The 18,485-nt window shown below is 45.7% G+C and overlaps 1 protein-coding gene across 4 annotated transcripts in view; it reads right to left on the reverse strand.

The window, feature by feature from the left end:
- LOC103176971 (plexin-B2) overlaps window positions 1-18,485 on the reverse strand; it is a 175,880-nt gene that overhangs the window by 154,925 nt on the left and 2,470 nt on the right. The window contains exon 1 of one of the 4 annotated variants that reach the window (XM_007890865.2): window positions 17,686-17,726. The exons of the other annotated variants lie outside the window; for them this stretch is intronic. The gene's annotated coding sequence lies outside the window, so the exon portion shown is untranslated. Of the gene's footprint in view, window positions 1-17,685; window positions 17,727-18,485 lie in introns of those variants that run through there. 4 annotated transcript variants of the gene reach the window in all.

Consider the following 18,485-nt stretch of genomic DNA (forward strand, 5'->3'; position numbering starts at 1 on the left):
CCACCTCTCTTGATCCCAAACCCCAGCTCAGGTCCAAATCCCTGACTATCCAGCACCTTGGGACATCCTCCCAATGTGAAAGGTGCTGTACAAACATAATTTGTTGGTGTTAATTATCCTTGCATGTGATATAGCGGCTCTCATATCAGGAGTACACCTCAAAGCGCTTCACAGAATTGGCTGCAAAGTGTAGTGACTGCGTATGTTGCAGGCGAATGCGGTAACCAATTGGTCCACAGCAATTGTCTGAAAGCTATGAGATAAAAGACACGAGGTTGACCAAGATGTTCATCCACACCAAAAATGATGGGATTTTAACCAACTGGACACAAACAAATTAACTTAGGAATGCCAGTCTACAGGGTGATGGGCAGAACGCACACATCCTCCACAGATCACACCTGTATTATTTTACTTCCTGAGCTGCAAACTATTTACTCATTCCACCCAAGGTCCATATGACAAACCGGTTATGCAAATACTTTTGTTTTTCCACCTCCATCTATCTCCGTCCCCTCTGACCGAACCAACTTGTCCAGGCTGTTAGAACAACCTGGACACCCTTCTCCAGCACCTCAACCAAATAGGTATTTTGCATGCGTGAGCCAGGATAGCGAGCATCAGGTTACTGGACCTTGGGACCTCCTCCCGATGTGAAAGACGCTATACAAATGTAATTTGTTGCTGTTGTGCAGAATGTCAGCCGAGGCCAATTCCTGCTCTCACCTGCCCTCCAAGCTCACACAATTCCTCCCTGTCGTGGGCGAGGGGGGGGAGGTCTCTGGATAACACAGGAGATGTCACTCACTTCACTGAACCGTTGTTTTCTAAAGCCAGTTGTAACACTCCAAATACAGCCCTGAGTAAAACTAGCAGATCAAATTCAGGCTGTGAGGTGTCAAGGAACAGCAGACCTGTCTTCACTGGATCCCAGGAGAAGAGGGAGAGGATAACATAGTCGCACAGTACACTCAGTAAAAAGACATCATCCTTGCATGCGATATATACCTATAACATTGAGAATGTCTCAAAATGCTTCACAATGTTTCTGTGTACAGCAAGGTTCCCACAGACAGCTATGAAGTAACTGATCAATTTTATCTGGAGGACTGCCGGCCTGCGCCCTGGGAGAAACTCCCTTTGGTTTTTGAGTAGTACCATGGGATCCTTAATGTCCATCTCAACAGGCGGACAGAGTCTCAGTTTCATGTCTGACCAGAAGACCGGCGCGTGTTCCTTCAGTACCGTATTGAAGCATCAGCCTGGACTGTGAGCTCTAAATTCCAACGTGAGGCTTCAACCCAAAATCATCCAGGGCGGGGCGAAACCTTAGGCAAACTTCCTTACTCCACGTGCCTGTTTACCACGCAGTAAGTAGGAACCTGGTTATTAGTTGACTGGCGCATTGCTTTCTGAGGATAATAATCCCTCCACAAAAAAATGTCGTCACTCAATCCACGGCTGTTTGTCTGTGGGACACTGCTGTGCGCAATTGGCTGCCGCGTTTCGCTGTTCTCGAAATACACAGCGGATCCACTTTACAATATATTCTGCGAAGCACTACCAGATGTCTCATGGATGTGATAAGGCGCTCTATCGAATGCAAAGGATTATTATTATAATCTGAGCCAGAGAGGCAAGAGTGCTACCAATTGGGCCAGGCCGACACCTAAATGTGCACGGTATTTAGCTTTCCTGCTTTGTCGCAATGCACTTCATTTGAATATTTCAGGATGTGGATCGACAGCCTTCACCTCGCCCCCGCCCCCGCCCCCCCACACCCATTTCCAACATGAAAACATTTTTTTTCTTTAACAAGGTGTCGTGTTTCAAAGTTATACAATGAGGTTGACATTCATATGCAAATCATCCAGGCCATCTGGTCCTCCGCAGCAGTCTTTACAGATCCCTGAACAAGAAAAACATAACCCCTGCAACTGAGCGCATGAACAAGAACCCAGACAAGTGGATTTGGGGGGGGGCGGGGGTGAGAGGGGAGGGGAGTGTGAGGGCTCTCTTCCACTCTTGCATATGTGTATGAAAAAAAATAATTTGGTCACACGATCCACCACTGTTTGTGGGACATTGCTGTGCTCAATTGGTTACCGTGTTTCACACACAAAATACGTAAATCTATTCGGGCGATAGATAAACCCTCCACCCCCATTTCCCCCCCCCCCCTCCCCCGGAATAAAACAAATAATGCTGTACGCCATTCACTGCCCCATTTCGCCCACAAAATGCACAGTCAATCCACTTTTTACAGTGCAATAATAATAATAATCTTTGCATTTGATGTAGCGCTTTATCACGGCTTCGAGACATCTCAAAGCGCTTCACGGAACATACTGTAAAGTGAATTGACTGTGTATTTTGTGGGCGAAACGTGGCGGCCAATTTCGCACAGCAGCGTCCCACACACAGTCGTGGATTGAAGTGACCAATTTTTTTATTCGTGTATTCTGTGAAGCGCTTCGAGGCATCTCAACGATGTGATGAGGCGCCACGTCAATTGCAAAGATTATCATTATTATTATTATTATTATTAACATAATTAAAACATTCGGAAGTGGATCAAGGAAGAAATGCTCCGAGAGATTGTTCAAAAAGCTAGCAGCTGTTTCCAGTTTAGAAATATGAAAAGGCAGCATTGTGTGAATTATTTATCGCACGTCACATTATGCAAACTGACAATTTTCCAATATTTTTCAAACGAGTGTGAAATCCCACACCCCCCACCCTTCCTTTGATCAAGCGCCACTCTGACTACGAGACTCTCCTCTCCTCCAAGACTTCTGAAAGCAGGAGGGGGGGAGAAAAAAAACGGAACAGAGGGCGGGTGGCGGAAACTGCAAGCAGAATCTGAACGCAAGCCAGAGTTCTGAACTTTGCTCTGGCAAAGCTGATCGGAACAACACCGGGCAGGGTTAGGGATGTGTCTGGAAACTGCTAGGATTTAATTACTGGTGCACACACTTAGACTGGGCAATGATTCAAAGGAAATGGCTGCAAACTTCCTGGAGCAAATGCACAGGTTAAATGCAAACAATTGCCTGTGAGGAACTGTGCATTACACTGTGTTCCACAAAGGTATGTTACATTACGCTGACGTTATTTACCCATCCAGTCTGTCTCCCAGAGGAAAAGCTTTCACTTTTGAGCAATAGATGATTTAGAGGAATACAGTGAATCCTTCAGCTTGTGTCAAGCAGTCTTTTAGATATATGTGTGTATACATATATATATGTATATATATATATACACTCACACACAATTTATATCTGCTCTCTCAATCCACGACTGTTTGTGGGACACTGCTGTGCGTGTTTCACTCACAAAATACACAGTCAATTCACTTTACAATATATTCTGTGAAGCGCTTTGAGTCGCCTCAACATGTGACAAGGCTCTATATCAAATGTAAGGGTTATTATTATTATTATTCCCCTTATACCTAATATAATGATAATAATCATTGGGTTTGATATAAAACAATAATTTGGTCACTCAATCCACGACTGTTTGTGGGACGCTGCTGTGCGCAAATGGCTGCCGCGTTTCACCCACAAAAATTTAGTCAATTCACTTTACAGTATATTCTGTGAAACTCTTTTGAGACGTCTAGAAGACGTGAAAAGCATGATAGCAAATGCAAGGATTATTATATAGCGTCATATCAGTATCGGGGTGTCTCAAAGCGCTTCATTGGATTTTAGTGTGACGTGTAGTGACTGTATTTATAGGGAAATATGGCAGCCAATTTGCACACAGCAATGTTGCACAATCAGCCATGAAGTGAGCAAGCAAATTGATTGGGGGATTATTGGCCAGGACACTGGGAGAAACTCCTTTCTCTTTACAGGGAGTCAAAAATGCACACGTGTGGAATTTGTTGAACACGGGGGACAGAGGTTGGGACACTATAATTAGCTTCGGTGTCCCTGGGTTATGGGGCAGGAGGTGGGGGGGGGGACGTGGGGAGAGAACAGCCATGGATTCCCATCTCCTGATCACTATCAATAGCTGTCTGAGTATTACACGTCGGTGGACAGGATCAGACTCAGTTACGATGTCTGCTAGAAGGTCGAATGGCCTGCCAGCGTTCGCTGGAGAAGTGAGAACTAAGAGATTTCTTCACTGTTCAAGTGTCCAAGAATCTGCTACAGTTATACTGAGAAAGGACAAGAGAAAAAGAGAAAAGAGTAAAAGAGGAACGCAACCAGTATAAGTGAGCGCTAATTTAGAGTATTGGGATGTGGGGAAACTGAGGGGAGCAATGGTTAAACTCCAACACTAAGTAGTGCCAATGAGGAATAGGCAGAACAGGTTTGAATGAGTTTAGCGACAACAAGTTATATTTGTACAGCGCCTTTCACGTCGGGAGGATACATCCCAAAGCTCTGGACAGTCAACGATTTGCACCCGAGCTGGGGGTTGGGATCAGGAGGGGAGGAGGGCAGGGAGGGTGAGGGAAGGAGTGTGACCGAAGGTGTGGTCGAAGAGGAAGGTGGAATGGCTATCACAGTGAGTCCTGCTGTAGAAGATAGCCATTCCACCTGTGGAGCTCTGAAACTCAACTGGTCGCCTTCGCGCTATTGCAATGACAGAAAAGTAAGCTTTTCAAATTGAAATTCATTGTTTTCTCAAAAAAAAACATATTTGTCAAGTTAACTCAACGTGCTTCCAAGAGAGAGAGGATCTAGGTATCAGAGCTATGTGACGGATAAAAAAAAAAGCTTGATTGAAGCCCGCAGCACTGAAATTCATATCCTGCCACTGAATATATCTACAGAAATTATTTTTCGCGCAGCTCAAGTCTGATGCTTTGAAATTGTGGGAACAAATCCGCTACAGTCCTATGATTCTCAAAGGATTAACACAAGCCAACGGCAGAGGTTTTGTGCAAAGCACCCCTACAGATTAGGAACCGTTTGTTTTCGTTTCAGAAAATATTTCAAAAGCTTCCAATTCCATCATTGCTCAATGAACCATTTTGCACACCACTGCAGTATAGCAGCACCGGTAATAATTTGTCTAGGATAATTCACACTATCCTTCAGATGGATTTATTCAGCAGAATCATTTACAGGGTAAATCAATACTCGAGTGTACTGGAGGATCTTAAATATACAGTTACCCAACTGATTTATGTGACTCCATAATCCAAAATTGAGTCAAAACATCTCACCTCTGTGGACATCACTGGTTTCAATTGCAAACAATGATCCACAACCTCAAAATTTTGTGTGACAACTGCTGGCTTTCCCCAAAGTATTTTAATTTTTTCGACCTGCTCGGCATTGCAGCACAGATGTGCAATAATAATAATCCTCGCATTTGATAAAGCGCATTATCACATCGTTGAGACGTCTCAAAAGCGCTCTACAGTATGTGCTGTAAAGTGAATTGACTGTATATTTTGTGGGCAAAATGCAGCAGCCAATTGCGAACAGCAGTGTCCCACAAGGAGTCGTAGAATTTAAGAAGGGATTATTACCCCCGGAAAGCGATCTGCCTATCGACTAACAACTGGGTTTCTGCTTGCTGGTAGGTAAACAGAGACGTCTGGAGTAAGGAAACTTGCTTAAGATTTTGGCAATATCGATGGGCTAGCAGGGAACTGTCTGCACTTGTAAACTGTTGACATGCAGAGGGCAAAAAAAGCATGGCATGAGAAAAGGCCATTCAACCCACGGAATTCTCTCTTAAGATCATATACAATCTGGCCTGTTGTGAACTCTGCTCCATCCACTGAATCTCACAAGAATTCCACAGAAAAACACTCCCTGATTCCTGAAAGCAAACAAAGGGAAGCTGAGGAGTATTGAGCTGCGCTGTTAACCTCGCCTTTCCCTAACCCCAGCAACACAGCATCCAAATAATCCATTTGGATTATTTGATCATTTAATTCTATTCCCCCACACACCCCCCCACCCCCCACTCCCACGAGTACAAATTTTGTCTCGTCTCCAGTCTCACCCGAGGCTAGGTTCAAATTTGAAATCTTTACGTCAGTTCTGCACTCAAAGGGAGCACATTTACATCGTCAATGTCTATCAACATCCAGGAGCTCTGCATCTCATCGCCCCTGATTCTTTATGCATCTCCGTCAGAAGCGATATTCACCTTAGAGGCTTCCCTCATTATTTCACGATCCAAATTCTAGCATTATACTCGACTCTTTCGCTAACCCTCTTCTCAAAAAAAAACATTAACATCCCTTTGATCTTCGAACGTGGCTTCTAGAAGGATCAACCCCATGTTAGAAAAAGTTTGAGGTGTCGTTTCTGAATAACGTCGCTGAACTGGAACTTGACAAATCTCTAATGTTGTATATTTGATTCAAATTAATTCTAGTGTGGCCCATTCAACTGTAGAAAAGGTTTATTCTAATGAATATGGATTTCAGATCAATTTAATGAAGGGAGAGATCATTAATGGGATTGAAAATGACCAATTTATGATTGTTTTGTTTTGGAGGGATTATTATTAGGCTCTGTGTGGAGTAAGGAAACTTGCCCAAGGTTTCGCCCTCTGCCTGGAATTGAACCCAGGTGTCTCGATTGCAAAGCGAGTGCTCTAACCACTGAGCTACAGGACTGTGGATTTATAATTATAATAATCCTTGCATTTGATATAGTGCCTTATCACGTCGTAGATACGTCACAAAGCGCTTCACAGAATACATTGTAAAGTGGATTGACTATGCATTTTGTGGGCCAAAATGCGGCACAGCAGTGTCTTACAAACAGTTGTGGATTGAGTGACCACATTTTCTTTGAGGGATTATTACCCCCAGAAAGCGATGCATCAATCGACTAACTGGGTCCCTACTTACTGCTGGGTAAACAGGTGTGTGGAATAAGGAAACTTGCCTTACATTTCACCCCGCCAGGGAATCAAACCCAGGTCCTCTCGCTAGCGAGGCGAGTGCTCTAACCAATACGCTACAGAACTCCACAAAACTGAGGCTCTATCCACCTCCGCTACGAGGACACTTTTGACATTGATTAATTTGAGAAACATCAGTGTAAACGTACACTTATTCTGCGCACGCATGAAACACCAGGAAACTGCACCGCTGCTAAGGACAATGAATCTGCAAACTACACAATGGCCAATTGCAGAACCAATAACTGTCTTTCAGTTGAATGTATTATACTCTCCAATGAAAAACTGGTCAATTGTAGTGTCATCCCATTCTACTGGCCTCGCAAGAATTATTTTCAAAAGATTTCTGTGCAAGATACGAACAAAATTTACGTGTGTGTGTGTACATATAGTCCCTTTTACATCGGGAGGACATTTCAAAGCACTTAAAATTTTTGTCCAAACATACAGTCAATTCACTTTACAGTATATTCTGTGAAGCACTTTGAACCGTCTCGAAGACGTGATAAGGCGCTATATCAACAACAACAAAATACATCTATAGAGCGCCTTTCATGTCAGGAGGACGTCCCAAAGCGCTGAACAGTCAGGTGTTGGGGCCTGAGCATGGGGGAGGGGTGGTGTAGGGGCGAGGGAAGGCGGAAAGGTGGAGGGAGACCAAAGGCACGATCGAAGAGAAGGGTCTTGAGACCGGCCTTGAAGGAGGCAAGGGAGGAAGCGAGGCGAAGGGACTGTGGGATGGAGTTCCAGAGTGTGGGGGCAGAGAAGCTGAAAGTACGGCCACTGATGGTAGGGCGGGTCGGGCGGGAGACATGGAGCAGGGCGGAGCCCACTGCACGGAGGAAGCGGGCAGGTTGGTAGGGAGTCAACAGCTCAGAGAGGTAGGAGGGAGCAAGGCCATGGATGGCCTTGAAAGTGAGGATGAGGATCTTGAACTCGATCCTCTGGGGGATGGGGAGCCAGTGGAGTCGGGTGAGGGAGGGAGTGACGGGGTTGCGGAGCCCTGGTGCATGAGAGTACAGGAGCTGCAGAGTTTTGGATGATCTGCAGCTTGTGAAGGGAAGAGTTGGGAAGGCCGATGAGGAGGGAGTTCCCATAATCGAGTCGTGACGAATGTGCGGGTGAGGGTTCCGGCAGCCTGAGGCAGTGGCGGAGTCTGGCAATGCTGCGGAGGTGGTGGAAGGCAGTGCCGGTCATGGCGCGGAAGTGGCGGAGAAAGGACAGTTCAGGATCAAACAAGACACCCAGGTTCCTGACTGGCTCAGTGAGGTTGAGAGTGCAGCCGTGGAGGCTGATACTGCCAGCGCCTGAGGTGCGGAGGTGTTTTATATCAAATGCAATGATTATTATTACTATTATTATTAATATCGCGGTCACGGAATGCAACATAGTTTCATCTTGGAAAAAAAACAAGAATGTTCATCAATTCCCCTCAGGCACACAGTACATACTTTAATGAATACTCTTAAGTAATCTTTGAGTCATGCAGACCTTAAAGACAAGTTATTACACGCAGGACAAAGATATCCAGGCAAGAACACAGCCTTGTAAATGATTGAGGAGTCCAGATGATTAGGAACAGCAGTTTATCAAAGTCATCGAAAACATAAAACGAGTTACTCTTTCGATGCCTTTTTTACTTCTTTAAGTTTTGTGCAAAACCCTCAAAATTGTTTAGGAGGAAGTAAAAGAGCTGAGTTCTCGTTTCCAAAGCCCCGATCCAAGGGGAAAAGATTGCAGATGCACGAGAGGACGCAACAAATGATCTGAAGTTTTATACTTCACGGGCAGAAATGTTTTCATTGCATTGGAATGAACTCGGGATTCATAATCAAAACTGATGCTCCAGTGCAATGCTGAGGGAAAGGCAGATTCACCCACAAAATATACAGTCATTCCATTTTACAGTATATTTTGCGAAGCGCTTTGAGACGTCTCAATGACGTGAAAGCTGTTACATCAATTGCTAAGGTTATTATTATGATCATTCGTTCATGGCTGTTTGTTGGACATTGCTGTATGCAATCTTGTTGCCACTTTCATCTATAAATAAGAACAATAATAATCCTTGCATTTGATATCGCGCTTTATCACATCGTTGAGATGTCTCAAAGTTCTTCACAGAATATATTATCAAGTGGATTGACTATATTTTGTGAGCAAAACACAGCAGCCAATTGCACACGGCTACTATACTGCACAACAATTACTCGTGGAGCAGTTTAAGATACTTGATAAAAACCTTGAGGACCACTTAATAGCGCAGCAAATCTGTCCATATAGGCCAGGAAAGTCTCAGGTTAAATCACACACCTGTTCTGAGAGACAGCTCCCAGTTGGATGGGAGCCTCACTACCCTCACACGAGGGAGCAGAACGCCCTATTATGTGGCAACCCTGAAACAGAGCCACAGCAGGCACTATCCTCCCTGAGCTAAACCCTATCAGTTCTCAGTTGGTGCCTGAGAAAATTCACCAACTATGATCCCCTGGATATCAGACGCTGTGAATTAAACTGAATTCCCAAGAGCCACTGACCTATTGATACCCGCCAGTTCGTCTTGCAGTGCGACCTTTGCTGCAAACGGAAAATCCTAACAAATGTGCCATCAGGTCCAATTGCTCTGATCGACAGCCCTATTTAATTGGAAACTGGGAGCCCAGAATGGACCCAGATCTATCAAAATCCTATCCGCAATCAGAAATACAAATGCCAAGTACGCTTGTCGAACCTTGCACCCTGAATCCAGGGCAAAGTCTCTGCATATTAGAAAGCGCCTAACTTGGGTACTTTCCAGTAGGTAGACAGTCTTTCCTCTGGACTGCAATCTGGATTGTGAAATGGCTGTATCAATGGCAAGCGATGTGGTTTTAGCTGCTTAGACTCCAGCAGTTACCCCAACGCACGCTCTGGGGTGCCCAAGCCTTGGCTCTTGCCAACCTGCGCCTAATACTTTCTGGAATTAGGTGAACAGGATGTGTCCTTCCAGGGAGAGAGCGCACATTACATTCCAACAATCTTATCGCTGGGATTTTCATGTGTAGGTGGGATGCCTGGAAATCTCAGCTTGGTTCGGGTACTCTTAAGCACGGTGATGGGTTTCTGCATGTGTCAGACACCCGGCTGACCCGAAAAAAATAGTGAAATCAGCCCAATGTTAAAATCCAACATGTAATGAGTTTTCGATTGAGAGGAAACAGCAAGAAAACTGGGTCAAATTCCCCCGCTTCTGAGGCGACTTCAGCTCGAGTCCTGGACCCAAACCACAACTCATGTTGGAACACGAACGGGGAACTTTTGCTACTGAATTCTCAAATCTAATCTGTGATGGGTGACTGGAAACCAAGGTAACTTGCTAACCTCTGACATTCTCACACCTGTGCATACACATTCATTTGATTTTTCGAAAGCCACAAATTCTTTTGTTTTTTCCCCAAAAAATAAGACAGCGAGTTTGAGTGTCCCACAGGTATCCCTCACCGTGCTGAGGTTCAGACGCTATCCTGTGTAAAGGGCGCTACATAAACTTCCCTTGGGACGTCCTCCCAACGTGAAAGGCGCTGTAAAAATCTAATTTTGTTGTTGTTTTATAAACACAAGCTGTTGTTGTAAATAAATGCCAAGTTGTATCTGTGAACTGCTTTTTGTTTCAGCTTCGCTTGATATATTACTGCAACAGGACTGTCTAAATATAAATTATATATATATATAATATAAAACATATCAATCCTTGCACTTGATATAGCGCCTTATCACAACATTAAGACGTCTCAATTTATTTTTCTATATTTTTTAAAAATAAATTGTAAATAAATAAGATGGATTGTTGAATTTAATTTTGAAAGAACAAACAGGGAGAGGAGGAGGACAAATAGGGTGTGTGTGTGTAAATAATATCATCTACCCATACACACATACACACCCTATTCTCCTCCCACTCCCCATCCTCTCCCTCCCCTCCATTGCCCATCACCGTCATAGACGGGCACTGTTTTCCATTGGCAAACATGGCTGTCATTTTACACACATCAAGGTTCCTCAAAGCGAATGACAGGTTAATGTGGGTAATTGTTGGCCATAATTGTCGGGAGAATCTCTCTTTTTGCATAACGTTGAGGATCTTTGATATTGAGGTCAGGAATTTGCATTAACTGGAAACATGTTGTTGGTGGAGTTGGGGAGGGTGGTGGGGGGGGGGGGGGGTGGGCAGGGGAGAAGAAGGGGAATAGGGCGTGCGCGCGTGTGTGTGTACATATATATATAATAGCAGCACAGTGCTGCAATGTTATGAAATAATCTTGGGATACAGTATATAGTTCACAAACTATTTTCTGCATATTTTTGAATTCAGTCAATTCACTTTACGGTATATTCTGTGAAGCGCTTTGAGACGTCTCAAAGACGTGAAAAGGCGCTGCATCAAATGCAGTGATTATTATAGTGAGGGACATGACACAGGCATGCGACTGCTAGCGTGGTGGAAGGCGAACTGGAGCGACCTCGGTCTTCTTTCGACCAGCAAATTCTCATGGTCTTACACTGAAGCTTCTACACAATCTGTCCCTCGGATTGAACATAACGCCTGTTTATTTCCTTCCTCCCGGAGGAAGTCACTAACCCTTCCAATTACATCCTCCTCAGTCGTGACCCTGCGGTCACTTTCTAGAGGATATCCTGTACAGTAACCCTTTAATGAGAAGCAACAAACAACGTGCCAAGTTGTCACTGTTACACTGCGTTTTGTTTCAGTTTTTACTGTTATCGGAACTTGCTGCATCGCAACCTCTGACCAAAGTTAGAAACACTTTGTGGCAAAATCCTTCACGCTGTGTTTGTTCCAATAGCCCTGACAATGGGTTTCTCGGCTTCGAATATTCCTTCAACTCAAGGGCCGGTAACTGCAGTGGCCAATGCACATACAAGGTCCCACAAACAGCCGTGAGTTGAATGACCAATAATCCTAGAGGATTGATGGCTGGAACACCAGGAGAAATTCCCTACTCTTTTTAAATAGCGTGATGGGACTGTATAACACTCACCTGAGTAGGTATTGTGCCTCGTCAGAGAGGTGGTATCTTTCAGATGAGACTTTATACCACGGAACCATAAGGTAGGTACAAGGTCTCATCTTAAACCCAATTCTGCTTTGCCTAACAATTTTATAATAATAACCTTGCATTTGATATAGCGCCTTGTCACGTCTTCGAGACGTCTCAAAGCTCCTCACAGAATATACTATAATGATAATTGACTGTATATTTTGTGGGTGAAACGAGGCAGCCAATTGCGCACAGCAGTGTCCCAAAAACCGTCGTGGATTGAAGTGACAATTCCTTTTCAGGTATTATGGATCCAAAGCACAGCTACAACGGTATTTTGAAATCTTCAAAGGCTTTCTGGGTTCTAATTTGACTGAGACGAGAGGAGAAAACCAAATCGTAACCTCTGAAAAAGGCCGTGCAAAAAACAATCCTGAAAAGTTGAAACTGCCAGTGTGAAGATATTTGAAGATCTGCCATTTACTGCTGGTAACAACTGATAAATTATGCAACTAACATATTAATCCCCATGGCTTTTTTGGGGGGGGAATAAAAGGAATTGCTCAAATCCAGGCCAACTGCTGTGTAACTTGCTGCCTGTAGATGGGGCATAGACGGCGATATGTAAATATTGGCCACTGAGCCTTTCTGCTTCATCAATTGTAAATCCAAACCTGCTTCTGCTTTGCCAGGCTGCGGGGTAGCTCTCATTGGCAATGCATCACAGCAGAGTTTACGAGCAGAGATTCCAGCACCTATTCTCTTGGCAAAATCCCAATGTTTAGGTGTCAGCTTGGCTCAGTTGGTAGCGCGCTTGCCTTCGAGTCAGTAGGTTGTGGGTCCAAGCCTCACTTCGGGTGAGCTCCTAGTCTAGGCTGACACTCCAATGCAGTGCACCCCAACGCGCGTTGTCGGGACTTGTCAAACTTTGTTGAGATGTTAAATTGGGTTCAAGCCCCGTGGCGGGACTTGGAATCACATAGTCTAAGATGACACTCCCCAATGCAGTGCTGGGGATGTGTTGCATTGTCGGAGGTGCCATCCTTCAGACGGGACATTAAACCAAGGTCCCGTCCACCCATTCTGGTGGATGTTAAAGATCCCTTGGCACTACTCGAAAAGAGAAGGGAATTTCTCCCTGTGCCCTGGACAAAAATAGTCCAGATAAAATTGATCATTCACTTCATGGCTGCTTGTGGCACACCGCTGAGCCACATTCGCCTACAAAATACAGTCACTACACTTTGCAGCAATTCCTGTGGAGCAGATGCCTCAACGACATCGGGGTGACAGCTTTGCACGGAGAGGAGGCAAATAATGGCAGGCACCTCCTCACAACGAGCAAATAAAATAAATAAGGGGAAGCCTGACAAGAGTGAGATTAACAGTGGCAACACAACCTGGCAACGCCTTGAGCAACAGGGCCAACAAAACCTAACAGTGATTAATTTGGTGGTGGGGGGGGGGGGGGAGAGAAAGAGGAAAAGGGGGAATAATTGTCCACACTAGAAACTAACGTACCATAAAAAAAAGGAAGTGTGGTTTGCAATGGTAGTCAATAAAAATTATTAACATTTAATAAAGCAGTCTCTGACATCAAAAGGATGCACTTGAGACAACGCTCAGCGGCTCGGGACGTCCTTCCGAACGGAAAGGCCGCTGTATAAATCTAATTTGTTGTTGTCGTGTTCAGAAAGTTTGCTGAACAGGAATGGTCACAGCATGATAAACGCCAGGGCTTTCCCCACACACCCCCCCCCAAGACATGGCAACAAATTCTCCAATGTTAGTGACGAGCGTAGCACCAGCGAGTACAGTAGAGCGAGAAGCTTGGCTGGCTCTCAGCTCAGTTGGAGCTGCCACTGTATTAACGCGCATTCACACACACAAATCCCAGCAGTCAATTAATCGTCGCATTTCTAGATACCCTGACAACTCGGCAGTGTGTGTGCAAAAAAAAACATTAGGGGATATGGGAAAAGAGCCGGAAAGTGCGACTGACGATCAAAAAAAGGGGCGATTTAGCAATACAGATTGCGGTGCACAAACTCAGTGGGCTGTGAAACCTCCTTCTTTCTGTGTTGTAAATTTATAAACATACGACCCAGCAAACTACTGGTTTAACAAGCGAGTAAGTGAGGGAGGGGCAAACGAGCGACTCATCCAACAACAACAATTTGCACCTATATAGCGCCCGCCACACAGGGTAGCGTCTCAGAGCGCTTAACAGTGGCGGAACTCATTCAGGCCCTGATGTCTGCCAAACAAGGTGAAAGAAGGTTGGTGGCCCTGGAGTTGGTAGTGGAGGAGGAAAAGTAGATTTGTGTGTGGCAAATTGAGTGACTAGTAGCTGGGTGGGGAGGGGGTCGAGGCAGCAGGTGGTGGACTTCATCCGGGTGATTGTGGCTAAGAGGGAGGAACGAGAAATGGGGGCAAAAGACTGTAAGGAGCGGGGAGTGGCAGGAGCCATGGGGGAGGGAGAAGGCGGTGTGGATGGTCTGGGTGGGGTGAAAGGGGACATGGGTGGGGGGGCAATGCAGCCAAGCGGATGTTTTCAATCTTTGAGGCGAAGAAGCCTAGGACCTCTTCACACTTGGCGTTTGATGAGAGGACAGAGGGGACTTGAGGGGGTGCCCGGAGGAGGTGATGGACAGTGGAAAACAGCATCTTTCCACCCAATATCGTGGAATAGTTAATCTCCTCCAGCTGCCAACTTGTGTCTCTAGTAATGTTCAACGCCAAGTACAAGCGAATGTGTACATCAAGACCCGTGCGATCAAACACCCCAAAACACGAGGTTCACGCGCAGATGTCAACGAGTTCAGTTGCTCCCGTTTTCGAGTCAGTTTTTCCAGTTCGCGGACTTGTACCACAGAGTTTGCATTTGACAAGAGCGGCTTATCGAGCGTTTGAGACGTCTCAAAGGGCTTCACGGAATATACAGTCAAGTGGATTGATTGCTCCAACGGTACATGCACCCGAGTCCTATTTAGTTTCCTATCAAAACCACTTCGATTTTTCTTCGCACGAGTCGCATTAATTGTTTCCTAAATCATAACGCCACTCCCCTACTCTCCATTACTTACTCCATTACTTTTCCTGTAGTTTGTGGCACCCTCATTGCCCGTTTCCCCCTTCCTCCCCCATCCCCTGCTGAGATAAGCTACCTCCGTACCCACTGGAATTCAAACCTGCAACTTTCTAGTCTGCGTGACCTCTGCTGTACGTGGCAGAGGCATTGCCCACTGGGCCAACAGAGAAACTTTTCTTTTTCAACCTGCAGTGATGTACAATGTTATTTATTCCAGGTTGTTTAATATGAATGAAAATAACAAACAGCTTGGTTTCCAGCCTTGAAAACATAAACAATCTAACATCTCAAACTGAGTCATAATAATACTCGCATTTGATATGGCACCTTATCACATCTTCGAGACATCTCAAAGCAATTCACAGAATACACTGTAAAGTGAATTGACTGTGTAAAGTATATTTTGCGGACCTAAGGCCTCCAGTGTGTTGTATCAGACCTGTGAGAGGTCACCAGGATACATCCCCGGGCACGAGGGGATGTAAGAATAGGAAATAAAAGGCGTGCCAAAAACTACTCAAAAAGACATCTTGACTTGTTTTTTTCCCCCATCTCAAACAAAAAGGAAGAAATGATCCATTTTTATACATGACCTAAATATCGTTCCAACTGAATTCTGTGAATACAAGACTTCCTTTGGCGCTAAGAATCTCTTTTTTTCTTGCCTACATTTCTCTCGAAATTCCTCCCACTGACAGCCTGGTGTCCACTAAAATAATATAATAATCCTTGCATTTGATATAGCGCCTTATCAGATCGTCGAGACGTCTCAAAGTGCTTCACAGAATATACTGCAAAGCGTATGACTGACTATATTTTATTTGATTGTTTTTTCAAGGGTTTATTATCCCGGAAAAGCAATCCGCCGATCAACTAACAAGCAGGTTCCTACTTACTGCTAGTTAAACAGAGGCGTGTGGAGTAAGGAAACTTATATAATAATAATTTGCCTAATAATAACTTCACCTTAGTTAAGCTACCAAGTAAAAAAAAAAGGGGCAGGGGCTGGGGGCAGTAAAGAATTGGGGAGGGAAGAAAGAATTGTGTGCAATGAATTAGATAAAAGAGTCTTTCCCAACACTATTCCAAGTCTTCCCCCAAATGATCAACAGCTTCCAACCTTCTGTTGCCCACACTGTGTAATCAAACACGAGGTGCTCAGGGACAGCTCGGAGAGAGAGATCTCTTTCCTCCTCCCTTAGGGATACATCTTGGCTCCTCTCAAGGCTTCCTGATAGACACCGTGGCTGAGATTAGCAAAACCAAGCGCAGGCAGAAATATCAGGCTCAAGGACGCACCTCGCCGCTCTCGTGTTGTGAAAACATTTTCCCCACGCACCTGTTCTCACCCTCCAGATACAGTGGTCAGTCCCTAACTCCTCGTCTCCCATTCAGCTTTTCCGGGCACGTTAACAAGGCACCGACAAAGTACACTGATTCAGAACTCCGTGGAGTCCTGTAGCTCGGTGGTTAGAGCGCTCGCTTTGCAAGCGAGAGACCCTGGTTCGATTCCCGGCAGAGGGCGAAACCTCGGGCAAGTTTCCTTACTCCACATCCTGATAATAACCCCTCAAAAAGAACAATAATAGATTGGTCATTTTCAATCCACGACTGTTTGTGGGGACGCTGCTGCGCACAATTGGCTGCCGCGTTTCGCCCACAAATATACAGTCAACTACTTCACAGCATATTCTGTGAAGCGCTTTGAGGCGTCGAGAAGACGTGAAGCTTTAGAACTCTCTCCCTCAATTTCTCCACCTCGTCGCCTCCTTACCCTCTTGTAGATCACGGCAGGAGGACCTTTATCGCTTCACCCGCGCCTCCTCCTCCCCCACCCCGGCTTGGCACCAGGCGCCGCCTATAAATCGACCCCACTGCGTGAAAGCTCTTCTTGAGGCATTTGGATGTCACCAGGCGTTGTATCAAATGCAAGTATTATTTAGCAACACAAAATAATCAGACAGTCCTACAGACTTGTGAGCACCAGCTGTGCCATCAGTGAGTCAGGTCCCCGTGGGGAGTGGGGGCGGGGGAGAGTGGGGGGGGTGGGGTGCCCGTTTCCAACAGCCACACGGTTACTCCCAGAAGACCAAAGAACGCCTTAAATACACCTTTCATTGTACAGTTCCTCTCCTGGATAAACAAGGGTTAACATCACACAAAGTGCTTGTGAAATATTAACAATGGCAAACAATTTGGCACAGTCTAACAAAACAGGAGAGTGATGTAAAAAGTATGTGTTATGAACCTCCGCAGAAGGTGGGGGGGGGAGGGGGAAAACAGAGAGAGAAGATGCTGCCGTTTCAAGATGAGTGAAGTTGCAACCGCAACCCGTAAAGTAATGACATTCTGAACGAAAGATTTTCTTCAATGGGTTAAAGGTACATTTGCAAACCAGCCATCGACTTGTTCGGGTTTTCCTAAAGTGGGCAAAAGCCCTGTAGATCTACGTACATTACTGAGAGACGCGCACACACAACTCTCTCACTCACTCACACACTCTCTCACACGCACACACACACTCTCTCTCTCTCACACGCACCCGCAAGCGTTTCAATAACAACACACTGAAACACGAAGGCTTGGCCAGTTTACACGGTGAGCAGTGCGAGGCAATATGCCAAGCTCCCAGGTTTGATCGCCTGTTTGTGCCGAGAGACTGACCTGATCACAAGCCGGAGCAGCGATTTGTTACTACGATCCACGCCGCCACCACCACCACAACAACAACAGCAGCAGCAGCTTGCATTTACATTGCGCCCTTCACTGGGGCAGCATCTCTGAGCGCTTAACAGTGACGGAGCCCGATGCCAAGCCGGGTGGGGGGGGGGGGGGAGAGGAGGAGGTGACCGTAAGCACAGTCAAAGAGGAAGCTCTTCAGTCGTGGTTTAAAAGAGGAGAAGGTGGGGGTTGGGGGGTGCAAAGTGGAGGGATTGGGAGAGAGAGTTCCAAAGCTTCGGGGCGTAGCGGATGAAAAAGCGCAGCTGCCGATGGTGGAGCGGAGGGGACGAGAGACGAGCACGAGGCCGGGACCAGCCGAGAGGAGACAGTGGGTCGTGGCGTGGGGCGAATGCGGGTCAGGGAGATAGGGAGGTGTCAGGGCGAGAAGTGGGGGTGAGGGGGAGGAGAGAGAGAGAGAGAGAGAGAGAGTAGGAAAATCAGTCGTCGGTCAAGGTCTCTAATGCTGAAAATTGCTCCGAAAACTAGCAACAGAAAATAAACTTTGTGGGCGCGGTAAAAAAAAGAGAACAATTGTGGGGACGACAAAAGTATAGTTAGGTTATCAGTTAAAGAGTTAACCTTAACCTGACGTCAGGCTCCAACTTGAATTCTTGGAATGAAAATCTCTCACAAACAAACACACCCCCACACACCCCCACAACACCAACCCCCCCCCACCCCCCAACTCCCTGAAAAACAAGTATCAAGCTGGAAAATTTACCCCCTACACGCACAGAGGAGGC

The sequence above is a fragment of the Callorhinchus milii genome, unplaced genomic scaffold (assembly GCF_018977255.1).
Source record: "Callorhinchus milii isolate IMCB2004 unplaced genomic scaffold, IMCB_Cmil_1.0 Scaffold5, whole genome shotgun sequence".
Lineage (NCBI taxonomy): Eukaryota > Metazoa > Chordata > Chondrichthyes > Chimaeriformes > Callorhinchidae > Callorhinchus > Callorhinchus milii.